Source organism: Pseudophryne corroboree, chromosome 3 (genome assembly GCF_028390025.1).
Source record: "Pseudophryne corroboree isolate aPseCor3 chromosome 3, aPseCor3.hap2, whole genome shotgun sequence".
NCBI lineage: Eukaryota > Metazoa > Chordata > Amphibia > Anura > Myobatrachidae > Pseudophryne > Pseudophryne corroboree.
The window spans coordinates 121562953-121583892 of NC_086446.1; the positions used below are offsets into that span (position 1 = coordinate 121562953).

Consider the following 20940-nt stretch of genomic DNA (forward strand, 5'->3'; position numbering starts at 1 on the left):
TTCTCCACTGCGCTTGAGTCAGGTGCATTCCCCCTCCTTTGCCTATATCGTAGGCAGATGTATAGGCTTGAATGGCCTTTTGCTGCTCCTCCATCCTCTGAAGCATATAGAGGCTTGAATTCCACCTCGTTACCACCTCTTGCTTCAGATGATGGCAGGGCAGGTTCAGGAGTGTTTGCTGGTGCTCCAGTCTTCGGCACGTGGTGGCTGAATGCCGAAAGTGGCCCGCAATTCTTCGGGCCACCGACAGCATCTCTTGCACGCCCCTGTCGTTTTTTAAATAATTCTGCACCACCAAATTCAATGTATGTGCAAAACATGGGACGTGCTGGAATTTGCCCAGATGTAATGCACGCACAATATTGGTGGCGTTGTCCGATGTCACAAATCCCCAGGAGAGTCCAATTGGGGTAAGCCATTCTGCGATGATGTTCCTCAGTTTCCGTAAGAGGTTGTCAGCTATGTGCCTCTTATGGAAAGCGGTGATACAAAGCGTAGCCTGCCTAGGAACGAGTTGGCGTTTGCGAGATGCTGCTACTGGTGCCGCCGCTGCTGTTCTTGCTGCGGGAGGCAATACATCTACCCAGTGGGCTGTCACAGTCATATAGTCCTGAGTCTGCCCTGCTCCACTTGTCCACATGTCCGTGGTTAAGTGGACATTGGGTACAACTGCATTTTTTAGGACACTGGTGACTCTTTTTCTGACGTCTGTGTACATTTTCGGTACCGCCTGCCTAGAGAAATGGAACCTAGATGGTATTTGGTACCGGGGACACAGTACCTCAATCAAGTCTCTAGTTGCCTCTGAATTAACGGTGGATACCGGAACCACGTTTCTCACCGCCCAGGCTGCCATGGCCTGAGTTATCCGCTTTGCAGCAGGATGACTGCTGTGATATTTCATCTTCCTCGCAAAGGACTGTTGGACAGTTAATTGCTTACTGGAAGTAGTACAAGTGGTCTTCTGACTTCCCCTCTGGGATGACGATCGACTCCCAGCAGCAACAACAGCAGCGCCAGCAGCAGTAGGCGTTACACTCAAGGATGCATCGGAGGAATCCCAGGCAGGAGGGGACTCGTCAGACTTACCAGTGACATGGCCTGCAGGACTATTGGCTTTCCTGTGTAAGGTGGAAATTGACACTGAGGGAGTTGGTGGTGTGGTTTGCAGGAGCTTGGGTACAAGAGGAAGGGATTTAGTGGTCAGTGGACTGCTTCCGCTGTCATCCAAAGTTTTTTAACTTGTCACTGACTTATGATGAATGCGCTGCAGGTGATGTATAAGGGAGGATGTTCCGAGGTGGTTAACGTCCTTACCCCTACTTATTACAGCTTGACAAAAGCAACACACGGCTTGACACCTGTTGTCCGCATTTGTGTTGAAAAATTCCACACCGAAGAGCTGATTTTTTTTGTATTTTGACCAGGCATGTCAATGGCCATATTCCTCCCACGGACAACAGGTGTCTCCCCGGGTGCCTGACTTAAACAAACCACCTCACCATCAGAATCCTCCTTGTCAATTTCCTCCCCAGCGCCAGCAACACCCATATCCTCATCCTGGTGTACTTCAACAGTGACATCTTCAATTTGACTATCAGTACTGGACTGCGGGTGCTCCTTCCAGCACTTGCAGGGGGCGTGCAAATGGTGGAAGGCGCAAGCTCATTCCGTCCAGTGTTGGGAAGGTCAGGCATCGCAACCGACACAATTGGACTCTCTCCTTGGGGATTTGTGATTCAGAAGAACGCACAGTTATTTGCTGTGCTTTTGCCAGCTTAAGTCTTTTCATTTTTCTAGCAAGAGGATGAGTGCTTCTATCCTCATGTGAAGCTGAACCACTAGCCATGAACATAGGCCAGGGCCTCAGCCGTTCCTTGCCACTCCGTGTCGTAAATGGCATATTGGCAAGTTTACGCTTCTCATTAGACGCTTTCAATTTTGATTTTTGGGTAATTTTACTGAACTTTTGTTTTTTGGATTTTACATGCTTTCTACTATGACATTGGGCATCGGCCTTGGCAGACAACGTTGATGGCATTTCATCGTCTCGGCCATGACTAGTGGCAGCAGCTTCAGCACGAGGTGGAAGTGGATCTTGATCTTTCCCTATTTTAACCTCCACATTTTTGTTCTCCATTTTTCAATGTGTGGAATTATATGCCAGTATCAATAGCAATGGCCTACTACTATATATACTGCGCACAACTGAAATGCACCACAGTTATGGATGGATAGTATACTTGACGAGTGACGACACAGAGGTAGGTAGAGCAGTGGCCTACTGTACCGTAATGCTATATATTATATACTGGTGGTCAGCAAACTGTGCAAAACTTAAATGCACCACAGGTATGGATGGATAGTATACTTGACGACACAGAGGTAGGTACAGCAGTGGCCTACTGTACCGTAATGCTATATATTATATACTGGTGGTCAGCAAACTGTGCAAAACTTAAATGCACCACTTGTATGGATGGATAGTATACTCGACGACACAGAGGTAGGTACAGCAGTGGCCTACTGTACCGTAATGCTATATATTATATACTGGTGGTCAGCAAACTGTGCAAAACTTAAATGCACCACAGGTATGGATGGATAGTATACTTGACGACACAGAGGTAGGTACAGCAGTGGCCTACTGTACCGTAATGCTATATATTATATACTGGTGGTCTGCAAACTGTGCAAAACTTAAATGCACCACAGGTATGGATGGATAGTATACTTGACAACACAGAGGTAGTTATAGCAGTGGCCTACTGTACTGTAATGCTATATATTATATACTGGTGGTCAGCAAACTGTGCAAAACTGAAATGCACCACAGGTATGGATGGATAGTATACTTGACGACACAGAGGTAGGTACAGCAGTGGCCTACTGTACCGTACTGCTATATATTATATACTGGTGGTCAGCAAACTGTGCAAAACTTAAATGCACCACAGGTATGGATGGATAGTATACTTGACGACACAGAGGTAGGTACAGCAGTGCCCTACTGTACCGTAATGCTATATATTATATACTGGTGGTCAGCAAAATTATGCACTGTACTCCTACTATAAACTACAATGCAGCACAGATATGGAGTGTTTTTCAGGCAGACAACGTATACTGGTGGTCACTGTCAGCAAAACTCTGCACTGTACTCCTCCTATATAAAATACAGCTGCTCCCCAGTCCCCACAATTAAGCAGTGTGAGCACAGATATGGAGTGTTTTTCAGGCAGACAACGTATACTGGTGGTCACTGTCAGCAAAACTCTGCACTGTACTCCTCCTATATAATATACTGGTGGTCCCCAGTCCCCACAATAAAGCAGTGTGAGCACAGATATATGCAGCACACTGAGCACAGATATGGAGTGTTTTTCAGGCAGACAACGTATACTGGTGGTCACTGTCAGCAAAACTCTGCACTGTACTCCTCCTATATAATACAGCTGCTTAATTATTAATTTTCTAACACTATTTCTCTATTTTAATTACATTTCATGTTTGTACCACCCCCTCTATAGCTTCGGCTTCCTAACTACTAATTTATTAACACTATAGTTTTTTACACTGGTATGCCACGCTGGGCTTTCTGGCTCATTCTGGTGTTTTGGGGTGCCACACCCTGCACCTAGATATAGCGCTAGGGACCCCAAATATACAGAGAGGCCTTGATGCGGCTTTGGGGCTTAACCACACATTTGCGCAAATATGTGTAACGAAGATCTCTGAATTCTATTATCATGTGGGATTTATATCTGGTTACTGTTATCATTCAGGGTGCTGGGGAAACCAATTGCTTTTTTTCTTGAGCACAGATATATGCAGCACACTGAGCACAGATATGGAGTGTTTTTCAGGCAGACAACGTATACTGGTGGTCACTGTCAGCAAAACTCTGCACTGTACTCCTCCTATATAATACAGCTGCTCCCCAGTCCCCACAATTAAGCAGTGTGAGCACAGATATATGCAGCACACTTAGCACAGATAAGGACTAGGAGCGTTTTTTTTCAGGCAGAGAACGGATAAAACTGGTGGTCACTGATCAGCAAAACTCTGCACTGTACTCCTCCTATATTATTAATATACAGCTGCTCCCCAGTCCCCACAATTAAGCAATAAGCAAGCACAAATATTTGCATCAACAATACACGGAGAGGACGCCAGCCACGTCCTCTCCCTAACATTTCCAATGCACGAGTGAAAATGGCGGCGACGCGCGGCTGCTTATATAGAATCCGAATTTCGCGAGAATCCGACAGCGGGATGATAACGTTCGGGCGCGCTCGGGTTTACCGAGCCATACGGGAGAATCCGAGTATGCCTCGGACCCGTGTAAAATGAGTGAAGTTCGGGGGGGTTCGGTTTCCGAGGAACCGAACCGGCTCATCACTAACGATTACTGTATATTTTTGAAATTATAATCGATATATTGTTTTTAGTTAATAATATCTGCTATGACTATGAAGGCTTCTATATATTTTTGTATAATTACCATCTGTATTGGCAAATGCAAAGTTTATGTATGATTATGATCTGTAATATCGATGTACGATTGCTATCTGTATTGTCAAGTAGAACCTGTACCACATTCAGATGCATTAACATGAAGTATAAAGTACAATTGTGTCTGTATACCATCTTTTCAACAATTGAGTTCTAATAAAATGAGAATGTTCTTGGATAAATTTATGTTGACATTCTACTGTATTTTACATATGTTAAGTTGTCAATAGAGAAACTGTTATTAAGATATTTATGAAACATGAATGTAAAGATGAAGTTAAAAGGGTGGAAGTATCTTGATAAATATGCTTTGGCCTGACAATAGGGTTCTTTTATAACTACTAGTTTAAAATGAGTGTATTTATGCAACAATCTATCTAAATTTAGTATATGGGGTGTTTAAGGGTCCTCTGGCTCAATATAGGTATAAGATTATAGATTATACATTATAGCGACAACTAGCCTACACACACACACAAAAAAATTAAATAAAAAAAAAAAGGTATATCAGTGAATGTTGGGGCTGGAGACCAGAACACAGCTGTGCTGTATCTATTCAGGAAAAAGAACCAACGGTACTGTAAGTCACTGTTTATCAGATCATTCCATAACTTCAGTTATTATAATAAGTACTTGATAAAAGGCTTTGCATGTGTAATAAGTGTAATTATTCTCATAGGAGTTACTTATCTTTGATAGGTTTGTTTGCAATTCCATTGAAGGTTCCAGGGCCGGCTCCAGGCCTACAAGCACCCTGAGAAAGAAAATTTTGAATTGTGCGCGCTCCTGGAAAACTTCAGATTATCAAACTATAAATAAATATATTTCCACACCCCCTCTACACACACAATTAGCAGTCTTACACATAACAGCCACAGTAGTGTTCCTTACACATAATGTCTCCAGTATAGTGCCAAATACATATAATGACCCCAGTAGTGCGGTGCCAGATAGACATGATATTTCCCCAGCAGTGCCAGATAGACATGATATGACCCCCAGCAGTGCCAGATACACATGATATGGCAGAAGGGGTTCACTACGATCTGCCGGCGGCCGGCCTCCCGGCGACCAGCATACCGGCGCCGGGAGGCCGGCCGCCGGCTTACCGACAGTGTGGTGAGCGCAAATGAGCCCCTTGCGGGCTCGCTGCGCTCGCCACGCTATGGGCATGGTGGCGCGCTACACTATTTTATTCTCCCTCCAGGGGGGTCGTGGACCCCCACGAGGAAGAATAAGTGTTGGTATGCCGGCTGTCGGGCTCCCGGCGCCGGTATGCTGGTCGCCGGGAGCCCGACCGCCGGCATACTGAAGACCACCCGGCAGAAGAACTGGAACAAGAGAACACACTGCTGTTGCCTGGCCTGTCTATCCGCACCCTGCTATTTGACGCCGACCGCGCCCTGGTGTGTGACGCAGCACATAAGCCAGCACTGCAAAACTGGTCTGGGCTGGTCTGCGTCTGGTGGTGCGTGTGTCGCGTCACATGTGTTTGGCTGGGCTGAGTCTGCAGCAGCTTCTGTCCCGCCCCCGCGGCCCACCTCCTGAGTACTATCAGTGGCTGTGCTGTGCCGACGAGTGCTGTGGACTAAAGCTAAACTTCTCTGTGCACGCTGTGCGGCGCTGGCGTCTGACATCACCGCACAGTGTGCACAGAGTAGTTCAGTATTGTCCCACCCACAGCACTTCCCCTCCCTCATCGTAACACACAGACAGCCACTGCTAGGACACGGAGGCGGGCCAGGACGGATGCTGCTGTGCTGCTGCAGCCTGCAGGACCTGGCTCCAAACTCCAATATGGCGGCGCCAGCGTGTGGTGCCCATTAAGGGTGGCTATTGGACCATGCCTGGAGCCGGCTCTGGAATGTATAATAAGTACTTTATAAAAGCCTTTGCATGAGTAATAAGTGTAATTATTCTCATAGGAGTTACTTCCATTGAAGGTTCCACTCCATGTAACTACAGATAAAGCTGTTTTAGGATACAGTGGCCCTCATTCCGAGTTGTTCGCTCGTTCTTTTTCATCGCATCGCAGTGAAAATCCGCTTAGTACGCATGCGCAAAGTTCGCACTGCGACTGCGCCAAGTAACTTTACTATGAAGAAAGTATTTTTACTCACGGCTTTTTCTTCGCTCCGGCGATCGTAATGTGATTGACAGGAAATGGGTGTTACTGGGCGGAAACACGGCGTTTCAGGGGCGTGTGGCTGAAAACGCTACCGTTTCCGGAAAAAACGCAGGAGTGGCCGGAGAAACGGTGGGAGTGCCTGGGCGAACGCTGGGTGTGTTTGTGACGTCAACCAGGAACGACAAGCACTGAAATGATCGCACAGGCAGAGTAAGTCTGGAGCTACTCAGAAACTGCTAAGTAGTTAGTAATCGCAATATTGCGAATACATCGGTCGCAATTTTAAGAAGCTAAGATTCACTCCCAGTAGGCGGCGGCTTAGCGTGTGTAACTCTGCTAAATTCGCCTTGCGACCGATCAACTCGGAATGAGGGCCAGTGTACTGTATGTTGTTTACCTTTAGGTATGTATACTGGTCCTTCCATACAAGAGGAGTTTTATAAGACCATTCTTTTCCAAATTGTAATGTAAAATCTAACATTTTCCCCCATTAGGCCATATGGATTTTTTTTTAAAGTTCCATCCTTTACAACGATCTATTAACTGGATCGTGTCCATTAAAGGACAAAACATATACATTATTCTATTACCTTATGGAATTTGGTATGTACCAACTTCCCATTATTATTTAGATTACTATTTAGGTTATTCATTCATTCTGTTTCCCTATATTAATTGGTTCCAAATGGACTATACTTCCTCACCAGAATTTTATATCACTCTGGTGTAATACATTTTCTGATGTGACAAAGAAATTACCATTTACTTACCTCATAGATGGTTTTTGGTATGTACCAGCCTTATTTATCACTATTTGAGTTCCATATTTCTTCTCACATATTTTTATACTCATCATTACCTTGTATGTCCACTTTTATTCACCCATTGAAGATTTTTATCCCTGAAGACGTCCTTTTTAGGATGAAACACATAGGGGTATATGCAATTGCGGTCGAATTCATGAAATTGTCGAAAAACGGGGCATTTTCGACAAACAAAACCTGTCGAATTGGATTCAACAATTCAATACAATGCTTTTCGACAAAAAACCTGCCGTTTCATTTTCGACTTTTTGCAATTCGACATTTTTTCAATTCGACATGTCTGCAATGGTAAAAATGCGGCTTTTCGACAAAAGTATATTCAATTGAAGAATGTCTATTCGACAACAGTGCTTTTCGACAGTCATTTCGTCCATTTCATTCCGCCTCATGTTCCTGTCGTGAGCTGATTAAAAATTTTAAAACATGTATTTTTTGGTGCTTTTTGGATTGCTAATAGCATATCTATTTATATTTGAAGGGATTATCTACTTGGTTTGTCTATTTATGACCCACACGTATTATTTCATTGATTTTTTAAAAGAATATTTTTGCCTACACTCTGCTGAGGGAAATGTACCCATGATTCCACAGTTTTACCCAGAATATACTTCTGCAAAGCCACTCCTCTCTCCTCACTCCCGTTTTTGAGACTTCAGGGAGAAGAGCCATTACAGTCAGCTCTCTTGTGGAATAGTTTTTTTAGGACAATCCCTGCGTTCTAGCACATTTATATCCTATTTTTGTACTGACTACAATGATGGAGCATTTTTCTGACCAGATTGTGATGTTCATGCTGGCTGCAAGTATGGAGGAAGAAAGGGCTGCTGAACATCAGGATCATGGTCAGCAAATGTCTACATTGGGTGAGTCAGTAGTGCGTGTTTCTTTTCCACGTCCATGCCAGTATCGCACATACTTGCCTACCCTCCCGGAATGGCCAGGAGGCTCCCGAAATTGGGTGACCCTCCCGGCCCCCCGCAAAGGTGGGCAAGCCTCCCGCTTTCCCCCTCGGCCGCCCGCAGCAGTGAACAAGTAGGCGGGCCGTGGGGGTCCGATGACGCGATTCGCGCTGAATCGCGTCATCGTAGCTCCGCCCCCGCTATGCAGCGCCTCGTTTCTCGGCACAGCGGGGGGTGGAGTCACGATGACGCGACCCTGATGCAATGCCCCCGGACCGCCCATTCTGCTGCCGGCCACACCCCCGAACCGCCCGTCCTGCTGCCGGCCACGCCCCCATTCACCTACAACGCTGCCTCCTCCCGGAGGAGGAGGCAGGAAAGTAGGTAAGTATGGTATCGCACTAGGCATGAACTGGAGGATCTCAGCGAGTTCGAGGTGATTCAAAATTATCGCTTATCGACTCGCGAAATATATTCACTGTACGATCTGTTGGAGGCCGACCTGGATCCTCAGGCACGGACCAATCGCGCGGTCAGCGGTTTCCAGAAACTGTTGGCTACGTTACATTTTTTGGCGTAAGGCACATTCCAGCTTACTTTGTCTCAAACATGCGGTTTTTCACAGTCGACACTGTCGCGCTGTATAACCCAGGTCATTAGGGCTTTCTGCAAATTGACGACCCAGTTCATCAGATTTCCAGATATGGACAGCGGATGGCGTGAGATCAAATTAGCCTTTTTCACCAAACACAAATTTCCCAATGTTCTGGGTGCAATTGACTGTACCCACGTGCACATCAGGCCGCCACAGAATTCAGACGAATGTTTTCGGAACCGAAAACGCTTCCATCCCATGAATATACAGGCGGTCTGTGATGCCAATATGACATTTACCAATATCTTTTTTGGATTTCCTGGGTCATCTCACAACTCCTTCATCCTAAGCCAGTCATTGCTGTTTGTCGATTTCGAGACAGGAAAAATGGCGAGTGGCTGGCTTTTTTTTTTTTAATATTACCCACCATTTTTCTTTTTCCCATAGGCGATGCGGGTTATCCCAACAAATCTTGGCTCTTGACCCCATTGTCTAATCCTGTTGGTGAATCTGAAGAACGTTACCAAGAGACACACATTGCATCGAAGGGAATAATTTAGCGTGCCTTCGGTGTACTTAAAAGCCAGTTTAGATGTTCAGACACTTCCGGCGGTGCTCTTTTGTACTCACTGGCGAAGGTTTGTGGCATGGTAAATGCATGTTGCATTTTACACAACATATGTGTCGCAAACCGTTTGCCGGTGACTCTTCGTCGCAGGGCTGCTCCACGGGTGGGTATGGATGAAGGAGATGATTCTCGAAGCACACTGATCAACACTTTTTTCCCACTGCCTGTGAGTATACTTGTAATATTTGTATTTTCCTGTAAACTGAGATTGTCATATTCTAAAAAAATTGTTTATTTATGTATTTCAGAGTTGCACTGTTTACCTCCTGTTGACGGCCCTTCCCAGGAATATTTTCGTCCTGTCGTCGCCCTGTTACCCCCTGTTTTTCACTGTTGTTGGGTTGCCGCAGTTATTGGACCAGTTTACCCCCCTCTAACATGGATGTCCTACTTGTGATGTGGACCTGAACCACCGCCATGTTACAGAGTCACTCTTTCAGGTGAGATGTATTGGCCAAAACTCCATCTTGTCTGAGTAACCTGTGTATATGCGCAGTGTTGCTGGGACCTTTTGTTCTTTCCCAGGGTGGAGGAAACGCTCTCAAATTACCTGGTACTTAATCCTTTTTCACTTCCACAGGTTTTGCGGAGTATCCTTCCGAAGTTGCAGTTACCAGTGTGGATGTGAAGGGACACGACAGTTCCTCTGCTGTACCATGGGCGACCTACTTGTGAGGTGGACCTGAACCTCCGCCATGTAGCAGACACCCCCCTCAGGTGAGATGTACTGCCCAAAACACCCTCTTGTCCAAGTAACCCAGGCATGTCCAAACTGCGGCCCTCCGGCATTTGCAAAACTACATATCAAATCATGCCCTGACACAGCAATGCTTACGCTGTGTCAGGGCATGCTGGGATGTGTAGTTTCTCTAGTGCCGGAGGATTGCATTTGGGACAAAGGCCGATGTAACCTGTTTGTTTGCAAATGTTGTTTGTACCTTGTCTTTTCCAAGAAGGATGACACTATTGAAAATACCTGGAACCTCATGCTATTCTCTTCCACAGGTCTTGCGGAGTATCCTTCCCAAGTTGCAGTAACCAGCGTGGATGTGAAGGGACACGACAGTTCCCCTGCTGTTCCATGGGCGACCTACTTGTGATGTGGACCTGAACCTCCGCCATGTAGCAGACACCCCCCTCAGGTGAGATGTACTGCCCAAATCACCCTCTTGTCCAAGTAACCCAGGCATGTCCAAACTGCAGCCCTCCGGCATTTGCAAAACTACATATCAAATCATGCCCTGACACAGCAATGCTTACGCTGTGTCAGGGCATGCTGGGATGTGTAGTTTCTCTAGTGCCGGAGGATTGCATTTGGGACAAAGGCCGATGTAACCTGTTTGTTTGCAAATGTTGTTTGTACCTTGTCTTTTCCAAGAAGGATGACACTATTGAAAATACCTGGAACCTCATGCTATTCTCTTCCACAGGTCTTGCGGAGTATCCTTCCCAAGTTGCAGTAATCAGCGTGGATGTGAAGGGACACGACAGTTCCCTTGCTGTACCATGGGCGACCTACTTGTGAAGTGGACCTGAACCTCCGCCATGTAGCAGACACCCCCCTCAGGTGAGATGTACTGCCCAAAACACCCTCTTGTCCAAGTAACCGAGGCATGTCCAAACTGCAGCCCTCCGGCATTTGCAAAACTACATATCAAATCATGCCCTGACACAGCAATGCTTACGCTGTGTCAGGGCATGCTGGGATGTGTAGTTTCTCTAGTGCTGGAGGATTGCATGTGGGACAAAGGCCGATGTAACCTGTTTGTTTGCAAATGTTGCTTGTACCTTGTCTTTTCCAAGAAGGATGACACTATTGAAAATACCTGGAACCTCATGCTATTCTCTTCCACATGTCTTGCAGAGTATCCTTCCCAAGTTGCAGTAACCAGCGTGGATGTGAAGGGACACGACAGTTCCCCTGCTGTTCCATGGGCGACCTACTTGTGATGTGGACTTGAACCTCTGCCATGTAGCAGACACCCCCCTCAGGTGAGATGTACTGCCCAAATCACCCTCTTGTCCAAGTAACCCAGGCATGTCCAAACTGTGGCCCTCCGGCATTTGCAAAACTACATATCAAATCATGCCCTGACACAGCAATGCTTACGCTGTGTCAGGGCATGCTGGGATGTGTAGTTTCTCTAGTGCCAGAGGATTGCATTTGGGACAAAGGCCGATGTAACCTGTTTGTTTGTAAATGTTGCTTGTACCTTGTCTTTTCCAAGGATGACACTATTGAAAATACCTGGAACCTCATGCTATTCTCTTCCACAGGTCTTGCGGAGTATCCTTCCCAAGTTGCAGTAACCAGCGTGGATGTGAAGGGACACGACAGTTCCTCTGCTGTTCCATGGGCGACCTACTTGTGATGTGGACTTGAACCTCCGCCATGTAGCAGACACCCCCCTCAGGTGAGATGTATTGCCCAAATCACCCTCTTGTCCGAGTAACCCAGGCATGTCCAAACTGCGGCCCTCCGGCATTTGCAAAACTACATATCAAATCATGCCCTGACACAGCAATGCTTATGCTGTGTCAGGGCATGCTGGGATGTGTAGTTTCTCTAGTGCCAGAGGATTGCATTTGGGACAAAGGCCGATGTAACCTGTTTGTTTGTAAATGTTGCTTGTACCTTGTCTTTTCCAAGGATGACACTATTGAAAATACCTGGAACCTCATGCTATTCTCTTCCACAGGTCTTGCAGAGTATCCTTCCCAAGTTGCAGTAACCAGCGTGGATGTGAAGGGACACGACAGTTCCCCTGCTGTACCATGGGCGACCTACTTGTGATGTGGACCTGAACCTCCACCATGTAGCAGACACCCCCCTCAGGTGAGATGTACTGACCAAAACACCCTCTTGTCCAAGTAACCCAGGCATGTCCAAACTGCGCCCTCCAGCATTTGCAAAACTACATATCAAATCATGCCCTGACACAGCAATGCTTACGCTGTGTCAGGGCATGCTGGGATGTGTAGTTTCTCTAGTGTCGGAGGATTGCATGTGGGACAAAGGCCGATGTAACCTGTTTGTTTGCAAATGTTGTTTGTACCTTGTCTTTCCCAAGAAGGATGACACTATTGAAAATACCTGGAACCTCATGCTATTCTCTTCCACAGGTCTTGCAGAGTATCCTTCCCAAGTTGCAGTAACCAGCGTGGATGTGAAGGGACACGACAGTTCCTCTGCTGTACCATGGGCGACCTACTTGTGAGGTGGACCTGAACCTCCGCCATGTAGCAGACACCCCCCTCAGGTGAGATGTACTGCCCAAAACACCCTCTTGTCCAAGTAACCCAGGCATGTCCAAACTGCAGCCCTCCGGCATTTGCAAAACTACATATCAAATCATGCCCTGACACAGCAATGCTTACGCTGTGTTAGGGCATGCTGGGATGTGTAGTTTATCTAGTGCCGGAGGATTGCATTTGGGACAAAGGTCGATGTAACCTGTTTGTTTGCAAATGTTGTTTGTACCTTGTCTTTTCCAAGAAGGATGACACTATTAAAAATACCTGGAACCTCACGCTATTCTCTTCCACAGGTCTTGCGGAGTATCTTTCCCAAGTTGCAGTAACCAGCGTGGATGTGAAGGGACACGACAGTTCCCCTGCTGTTCCATGGGCGACCTACTTGTGATGTGGACCTGAACCTCCGCCATGTAGCAGACACCCCCCTCAGGTGAGATGTACTGCCCAAAACACCCTCTTGTCCAAGTAACCCAGGCATGTCCAAACTGCAGCCCTCCGGCATTTGCAAAACTACATATCAAATCATGCCCTGACACAGCAATGCTTACGCTGTGTCAGGGCATGCTGGGATGTGTAGTTTCTCTAGTGCCGGAGGATTGCATTTGGGACAAAGGCCGATGTAACCTGTTTGTTTGTAAATGTTGCTTGTACCTTGTCTTTTCCAAGGATGACACTATTGAAAATACCTGGAACCTCATGCTATTCTCTTCCACAGGTTTTGCGGAGTATCCTTCCCAAGTTGCAGGAACCAGCGTGGATGTGAAGGGACACGACAGTTCCCCTGCTGTTCCATGGGCGACCTACTTGTGATGAGGACCTGAACCTCTGCCATGTAGCAGACACACCCCCTCAGGTGAGATGTATTGCCCAAAACACCCTCTTGTCCAAGTAACCCAGGCATGTCCAAACTGTGGCCCTCCGGCATTTGCAAAACTACATATCAAATCATGCCCTGACACAGCAATGCTTACGCTGTGTCAGGGCATGCTGGGATGTGTCGTTTCTCTAGTGCCGGAGGATTGCATGTGGGACAAAGGCCGATGTAACCTGTTTGTTTGCAAATGTTGCTTGTACCTTGTCTTTTCCAAGAAGGATGACACTATTGAAAATACCTGGAACCTCATGCTATTCTCTTCCACAGGTCTTGCGGATCATCCTTCCCAAGTTGCAGTAACCAGCGTGGATGTGAAGGGACACGACAGTTCCCCTGCTGTTCCATGGGCGACCTACTTGTGATGTGGACCTGAACCTCCGCCATGTAGCAGACACCCCCCTCAGGTGAGATGTACTGCCCAAATCACCCTCTTGTCCAAGTAACCCAGGCATGTCCAAACTGCGGCCCTCTGGCATTTGCAAAACTACATATCAAATCATGCCCTGACACAGCAATGCTTACGCTGTGTCAGGGCATGCTGGGATGTGTAGTTTCTCTAGTGTCGGAGGATTGCATGTGGGACAAAGGCCGATGTAACCTGTTTGTTTGCAAATGTTGTTTGTACCTTGTCTTTTCCAAGAAGGATGACACTATTGAAAATACCTGGAACCTCATGCTATTCTCTTCCACAGGTTTTGCGGAGTATCCTTCCCAAGTTGCAGTAACCAGCGTGGGTGTGAAGGGACACGACAGTTCCTCTGCTGTACCATGGGCGACCTACTTGTGAGGTGGACCTGAACCTCCGCCATGTAGCAGACACCCCCCTCAGGTGAGATGTACTGCCCAAAACACCCTCTTGTCCAAGTAACCCAGGCATGTCCAAACTGCAGCCCTCCGGCATTTGCAAAACTACATATCAAATCATGCCCTGACACAGCAATGCTTACGCTGTGTCAGGGCATGCCGGGATGTGTAGTTTCTCTAGTGCCGGAGGATTGCATTTGGGACAAAGGTCGATGTAACCTGTTTGTTTGCAAATGTTGTTTGTACCTTGTCTTTTCCAAGAAGGATGACACTATTGAAAATACCTGGAACCTCATGCTATTCTCTTCCACAGGTCTTGCGGAGTATCTTTCCCAAGTTGCAGTAACCAGCGTGGATGTGAAGGGACACGACAGTTCCCCTGCTGTACCATGGGCGACCTACTTGTGATGTGGACCTGAACCTCCGCCATGTAGCAGACACCCCCCTCAGGTGAGATGTACTGCCCAAATCACCCTCTTGTCCAAGTAACCCAGGCATGTCCAAACTGCGGCCCTCTGGCATTTGCAAAACTACATATCAAATCATGCCCTGACACAGCAATGCTTACGCTGTGTCAGGGCATGCTGGGATGTGTAGTTTCTCTAGTGTCGGAGGATTGCATGTGGGACAAAGGCCGATGTAACCTGTTTGTTTGCAAATGTTGTTTGTACCTTGTCTTTTCCAAGAAGGATGACACTATTGAAAATACCTGGTACCTCATGCTATTCTCTTCCACAGGTCTTGCGGAGTATCCTTCCCAAGTTGCAGTAACCAGCGTGGATGTGAAGGGACACGACAGTTCCTCTGCTGTACCATGGGCGACCTACTATAATACAATTATGGATGGACGGACTGCCTGCCGACTGCCGACACAGAGGTAGCCACAGCCGTGAACTACCGCACTGTACACTGGTTGATAAAGAGATAGTAGTATACTCGTAACAACTAGTATGACACTATGACGACGGTATAAAGAATGAAAAAAAAACCACGGTTAGGTGGTATATATTATAATAATAATACAATTATGGATGGACGGACTGCCTGCCGACTGCCGACACAGAGGTAGCCACAGCCGTGAACTACCGCACTGTACACTGGTTGATAAAGAGATAGTAGTATACTCGTAACAACTAGTATGACACTATGACGACGGTATAAAGAATGAAAAAAAAACCACGGTTAGGTGGTATATATTATAATAATAATACAATTATGGATGGACGGACTGCCTGCCGACTGCCGACACAGAGGTAGCCACAGCCGTGAACTACCGCACTGTACACTGGTTGATAAAGAGATAGTAGTATACTCGTAACAACTAGTATGACACTATGACGGTATAAAGAATGAAAAAAAAACCACGGTTAGGTGGTATATATTATAATAATAATACAATTATGGATGGACGGACTGCCTGCCGACTGCCGACACAGAGGTAGCCACAGCCGTGAACTACCGCACTGTACACTGGTTGATAAAGAGATAGTAGTATACTCGTAACAACTAGTATGACACTATGACGGTATAAAGAATGAAAAAAAAACCACGGTTAGGTGGTATATATTATAATAATAATACAATTATGGATGGACGGACTGCCTGCCGACTGCCGACACAGAGGTAGCCACAGCCGTGAACTACCGCACTGTACACTGGTTGATAAAGAGATAGTAGTATACTCGTAACAACTAGTATGACACTATGACGACGGTATAAAGAAAGAAAAAAAAATACCACGGTTAGGTGGTATATATTGTAATACAATTATGGATGGACGGACTGCCTGCCGAGTTCCGACTGCCGACACAGAGGTAGCCACAGCCGTGAACTACCGCACTGTACTGTGTCTGCTGCTAATATAGACTGGTTGATAAAGAGATAGTATACAATACATACAACAATATACTACTATACTGGTGGTCAGGCACTGGTCACCACTAGTCACACTGGCAGTGGCACTCCTGCAGCAAAAGTGTGCACTGTTTAATTTTAAATTAATATAATATTATGTACTCCTGGGGGCTCCTGCTATAACAACCTGCAGTGCTCCCCAGTCTCCCCCACAATTATTATAAGCTTTGCCTTTTATACATTGATGTGCAGCACACTGGGCTGAGCTGAGTGCACACAGACTGAGTCACACTGTGTGACTGGCTGCTGCTGTGTATCGTTTTTTTTCAGGCAGAGAACGGATATAGCAGAGAACGGATATATTATATTAAAATAAATAAAAGTTAACTAACAACAACTGCACTGGTCACTGTGGTAAACTCTGTCTGACTCTGCACAATCTCTCTCTCTCTTCTAATCTAATTTCTAATGGAGAGGACGCCAGCCACGTCCTCTCCCTATCAATCTCAATGCACGTGTGAAAATGGCGGCGACGCGCGGCTCCTTATATAGAATCCGAGTCTCGCGAGAATCCGACAGCGTCATGATGACGTTCGGGCGCGCTCGGGTTAACCGAGCAAGGCGGGAGGATCCGAGTCTGCTCGGACCCGTGAAAAAAACATGAAGTTCGTGCGGGTTCGGTTTCAGAGAAACCGAACCCGCTCATCTCTACTTGTGAGGTGGACCTGAACCTCCGCCATGTAGCAGACACCCCTCTCAGGGCATGCTGGGATGTGTAGTTTCTCTAGTGCCGGAGGATTGCATTTGGGACAAAGGTCGATGTAACCTGTTTGTTTGCAAATGTTGTTTGTACCTTGTCTTTTCCAAGAAGGATGACACTATTGAAAATACCTGGAACCTCATGCTATTCTCTTCCACAGGTCTTGCGGAGTATCTTTCCCAAGTTGCAGTAACCAGCGTGGATGTGAAGGGACACGACAGTTCCTCTGCTGTACCATGGGCGACCTACTTGTGATGTGGACCTGAACCTCCGCCATGTAGCAGACACCCCCCTCAGGTGAGATGTACTGCCCAAAACACCCTCTTGTCCAAGTAACCCAGGCATGTCCAAACTGCAGCCCTCCGGCATTTGCAAAACTACATATCAAATCATGCCCTGACACAGCAATGCTTACGCTGTGTCAGGGCATGCTGGGATGTGTAGTTTCTCTAGTGCCGGAGGATTGCATTTGGGACAAAGGCCGATGTAACCTGTTTGTTTGTAAATGTTGCTTGTACCTTGTCTTTTCCAAGGATGACACTATTGAAAATACCTGGAACCTCATGCTATTCTCTTCCACAGGTTTTGCGGAGTATCCTTCCCAAGTTGCAGTAACCAGCGTGGATGTGAAGGGACACGACAGTTCCCCTGCTGTTCCATGGGCGACCTACTTGTGATGTGGACCTGAACCTCTGCCATGTAGCAGACACACCCCCTCAGGTGAGATGTACTGCCCAAAACACCCTCTTGTCCAAGTAAACCAGGCATGTCCAAACTGCGCCCTCTGGCATTTGCAAAACTACATATCAAATCATGCCCTGACACAGCAATGCTTACGCTGTGTCAGGGCATGCTGGGATGTGTAGTTTCTCTAGTGCCGGAGGATTGCATGTGGGACAAAGGCCGATGTAACCTGTTTGTTTGCAAATGTTGTTTGTACCTTGTCTTTTCCAAGAAGGATGACACTATTGAAAATATCTGGAACCTCATGCTATTCTCTTCCACAGGTCTTGCAGAGTATCCTTCCCAAGTTGCAGTAACCAGCGTGGATGTGAAGGGACACGACAGTTCCCCTGCTGTACCATGGGCGACCTACTTGTGATGTGGACCTGAACCTCCGGCATGTAGCAGACACCCCCCCCTCAGGTGAGATGTACTGCCCAAATCACCCTCTTGTCCAAGTAACCCAGGCATGTCCAAACTGTGGCCCTCCGGCATTTGCAAAACTACATATCAAATCATGCCCTGACACAGCAATGCTTACGCTGTGTCAGGGCATGCTGGGATGTGTAGTTTCTCTAGTGCCGGAGGATTGCATGTGGGACAAAGGCCGATGTAACCTGTTTGTTTGCAAATGTTGTTTGTACCTTGTCTTTTCCAAGAAGGATGACACTATTGAAAATACCTGGAACCTCATGCTATTCTCTTCCACAGGTCTTGCAGAGTATCCTTCCCAAGTTGCAGTAACCAGCGTGGATGTGAAGGGACACGACAGTTCCCCTGCTGTACCATGGGCGACCTACTTGTGATGTGGACCTGAACCTCCGCCATGTAGCAGACACCCCCCCTCAGGTGAGATGTATTGCCCAAAACACCCTCTTGTCCAAGTAACCCAGGCATGTCCAAACTGCAGCCCTCCGGCATTTGCAAAACTACATATCAAATCATGCCCTGACACAGCAATGCTTACGCTGTGTCAGGGCATGCTGGGATGTGTAGTTTCTCTAGTGCCGGAGGATTGCATTTGGGACAAAGGCCGATGTAACCTGTTTGTTTGTAAATGTTGCTTGTACCTTGTCTTTTCCAAGGATGACACTATTGAAAATACCTGGAACCTCATGCTATTCTCTTCCACAGGTTTTGCGGAGTATCCTTCCCAAGTTGCAGGAACCAGCGTGGATGTGAAGGGACACGACAGTTCCCCTGCTGTTCCATGGGCGACCTACTTGTGATGAGGACCTGAACCTCTGCCATGTAGCAGACACACCCCCTCAGGTGAGATGTATTGCCCAAAACACCCTCTTGTCCAAGTAACCCAGGCATGTCCAAACTGTGGCCCTCCGGCATTTGCAAAACTACATATCAAATCATGCCTTGACACAGCAATGCTTACGCTGTGTCAGGGCATGCTGGGATGTGTCATTTCTCTAGTGCCGGAGGATTGCATGTGGGACAAAGGCCGATGTAACCTGTTTGTTTGCAAATGTTGCTTGTACCTTGTCTTTTCCAAGAAGGATGACACTATTGAAAATACCTGGAACCTCATGCTATTCTCTTCCACAGGTCTTGCGGAGCATCCTTCCCAAGTTGCAGTAACCAGCGTGGATGTGAAGGGACACGACAGTTCCCCTGCTGTACCATGGGCGACCTACTTGTGATGTGGACCTGAACCTCCGCCATGTAGCAGACACCCCCCTCAGGTGAGATGTACTGCCCAAATCACCCTCTTGTCCAAGTAACCCAGGCATGTCCAAACTGCGGCCCTCTGGCATTTGCAAAACTACATATCAAATCATGCCCTGACACAGCAATGCTTACGCTGTGTCAGGGCATGCTGGGATGTGTAGTTTCTCTAGTGTCGGAGGATTGCATGTGGGACAAAGGCCGATGTAACCTGTTTGTTTGCAAATGTTGTTTGTACCTTGTCTTTTCCAAGAAGGATGACACTATTGAAAATACCTGGAACCTCATGCTATTCTCTTCCACAGGTCTTGCGGAGTATCCTTCCCAAGTTGCAGTAACCAGCGTGGATGTGAAGGGACACGACAGTTCCTCTGCTGTACCATGGGCGACCTACTTGTGAGGTGGACCTGAACCTCCGCCATGTAGCAGACACCCCCCTCAGGTGAGATGTACTGCCCAAAACACCCTCTTGTCCAAGTAACCCAGGCATGTCCAAACTGCAGCCCTCCGGCATTTGCAAAACTACATATCAAATCATGCCCTGACACAGCAATGCTTACGCTGTGTCAGGGCATGCTGGGATGTGTAGTTTCTCTAGTGCCGGAGGATTGCATTTGGGACAAAGGTCGATGTAACCTGTTTGTTTGCAAATGTTGTTTGTACCTTGTCTTTTCCAAGAAGGATGACACTATTGAAAATACCTGGAACCTCATGCTATTCTCTTCCACAGGTCTTGCGGAGTATCTTTCCCAAGTTGCAGTAACCAGCGTGGATGTGAAAGGACACGACAGTTCCCCTGCTGTACCATGGGCGACCTACTTGTGATGTGGACCTGAACCTCCGCCATGTAGCAGACACCCCCCTCAGGTGAGATGTACTGCCCAAATCACCCTCTTGTCCAAGTAACCCAGGCATGTCCAAACTGCGGCCCTCTGGCATTTGCAAAACTACATATCAAATCATGCCCTGACACAGCAATGCTTACGCTGTGTCAGGGCATGCTGGGATGTGTAGTTTCTCTAGTGTCGGAGGATTGCATGTGGGACAAAGGCCGATGTAACCTGTTTGTTTGCAAATGTTGTTTGTACCTTGTCTTTTCCAAGAAGGATGACACTATTGAAAATACCTGGAACCTCATGCTATTCTCTTCCACAGGTCTTGCGGAGTATCCTTCCCAAGTTGCAGTAACCAGCGTGGATGTGAAGGGACACGACAGTTCCTCTGCTGTACCATGGGCGACCTACTTGTGAGGTGGACCTGAACCTCCGCCATGTAGCAGACACCCCCCTCAGGTGAGATGTACTGCCCAAAACACCCTCTTGTCCAAGTAACCCAGGCATGTCCAAACTGCAGCCCTCCGGCATTTGCAAAACTACATATCAAATCATGCCCTGACACAGC

At 47.1% G+C, this 20940-nt stretch overlaps 1 protein-coding gene and 2 long non-coding RNA genes across 3 annotated transcripts in view; all 3 read left to right on the forward strand.

The window, feature by feature from the left end:
- The window catches only part of LOC135054944 (uncharacterized), a 236422-nt gene that overhangs the window by 65503 nt on the left and 149979 nt on the right, over window positions 1-20940 (forward strand). The window lies entirely within an intron of this gene.
- LOC135057529 (uncharacterized) lies at window positions 14411-15395 on the forward strand. Its single transcript, XR_010244182.1, has 3 exons — window positions 14411-14547; window positions 14836-14972; window positions 15261-15395. It is a non-coding gene; the product is annotated as an uncharacterized LOC135057529 (long non-coding RNA).
- On the forward strand, window positions 18553-19552 carry LOC135057530 (uncharacterized). The gene is made up of 3 exons (XR_010244183.1): window positions 18553-18708; window positions 18994-19131; window positions 19420-19552. It is a non-coding gene; the product is annotated as an uncharacterized LOC135057530 (long non-coding RNA).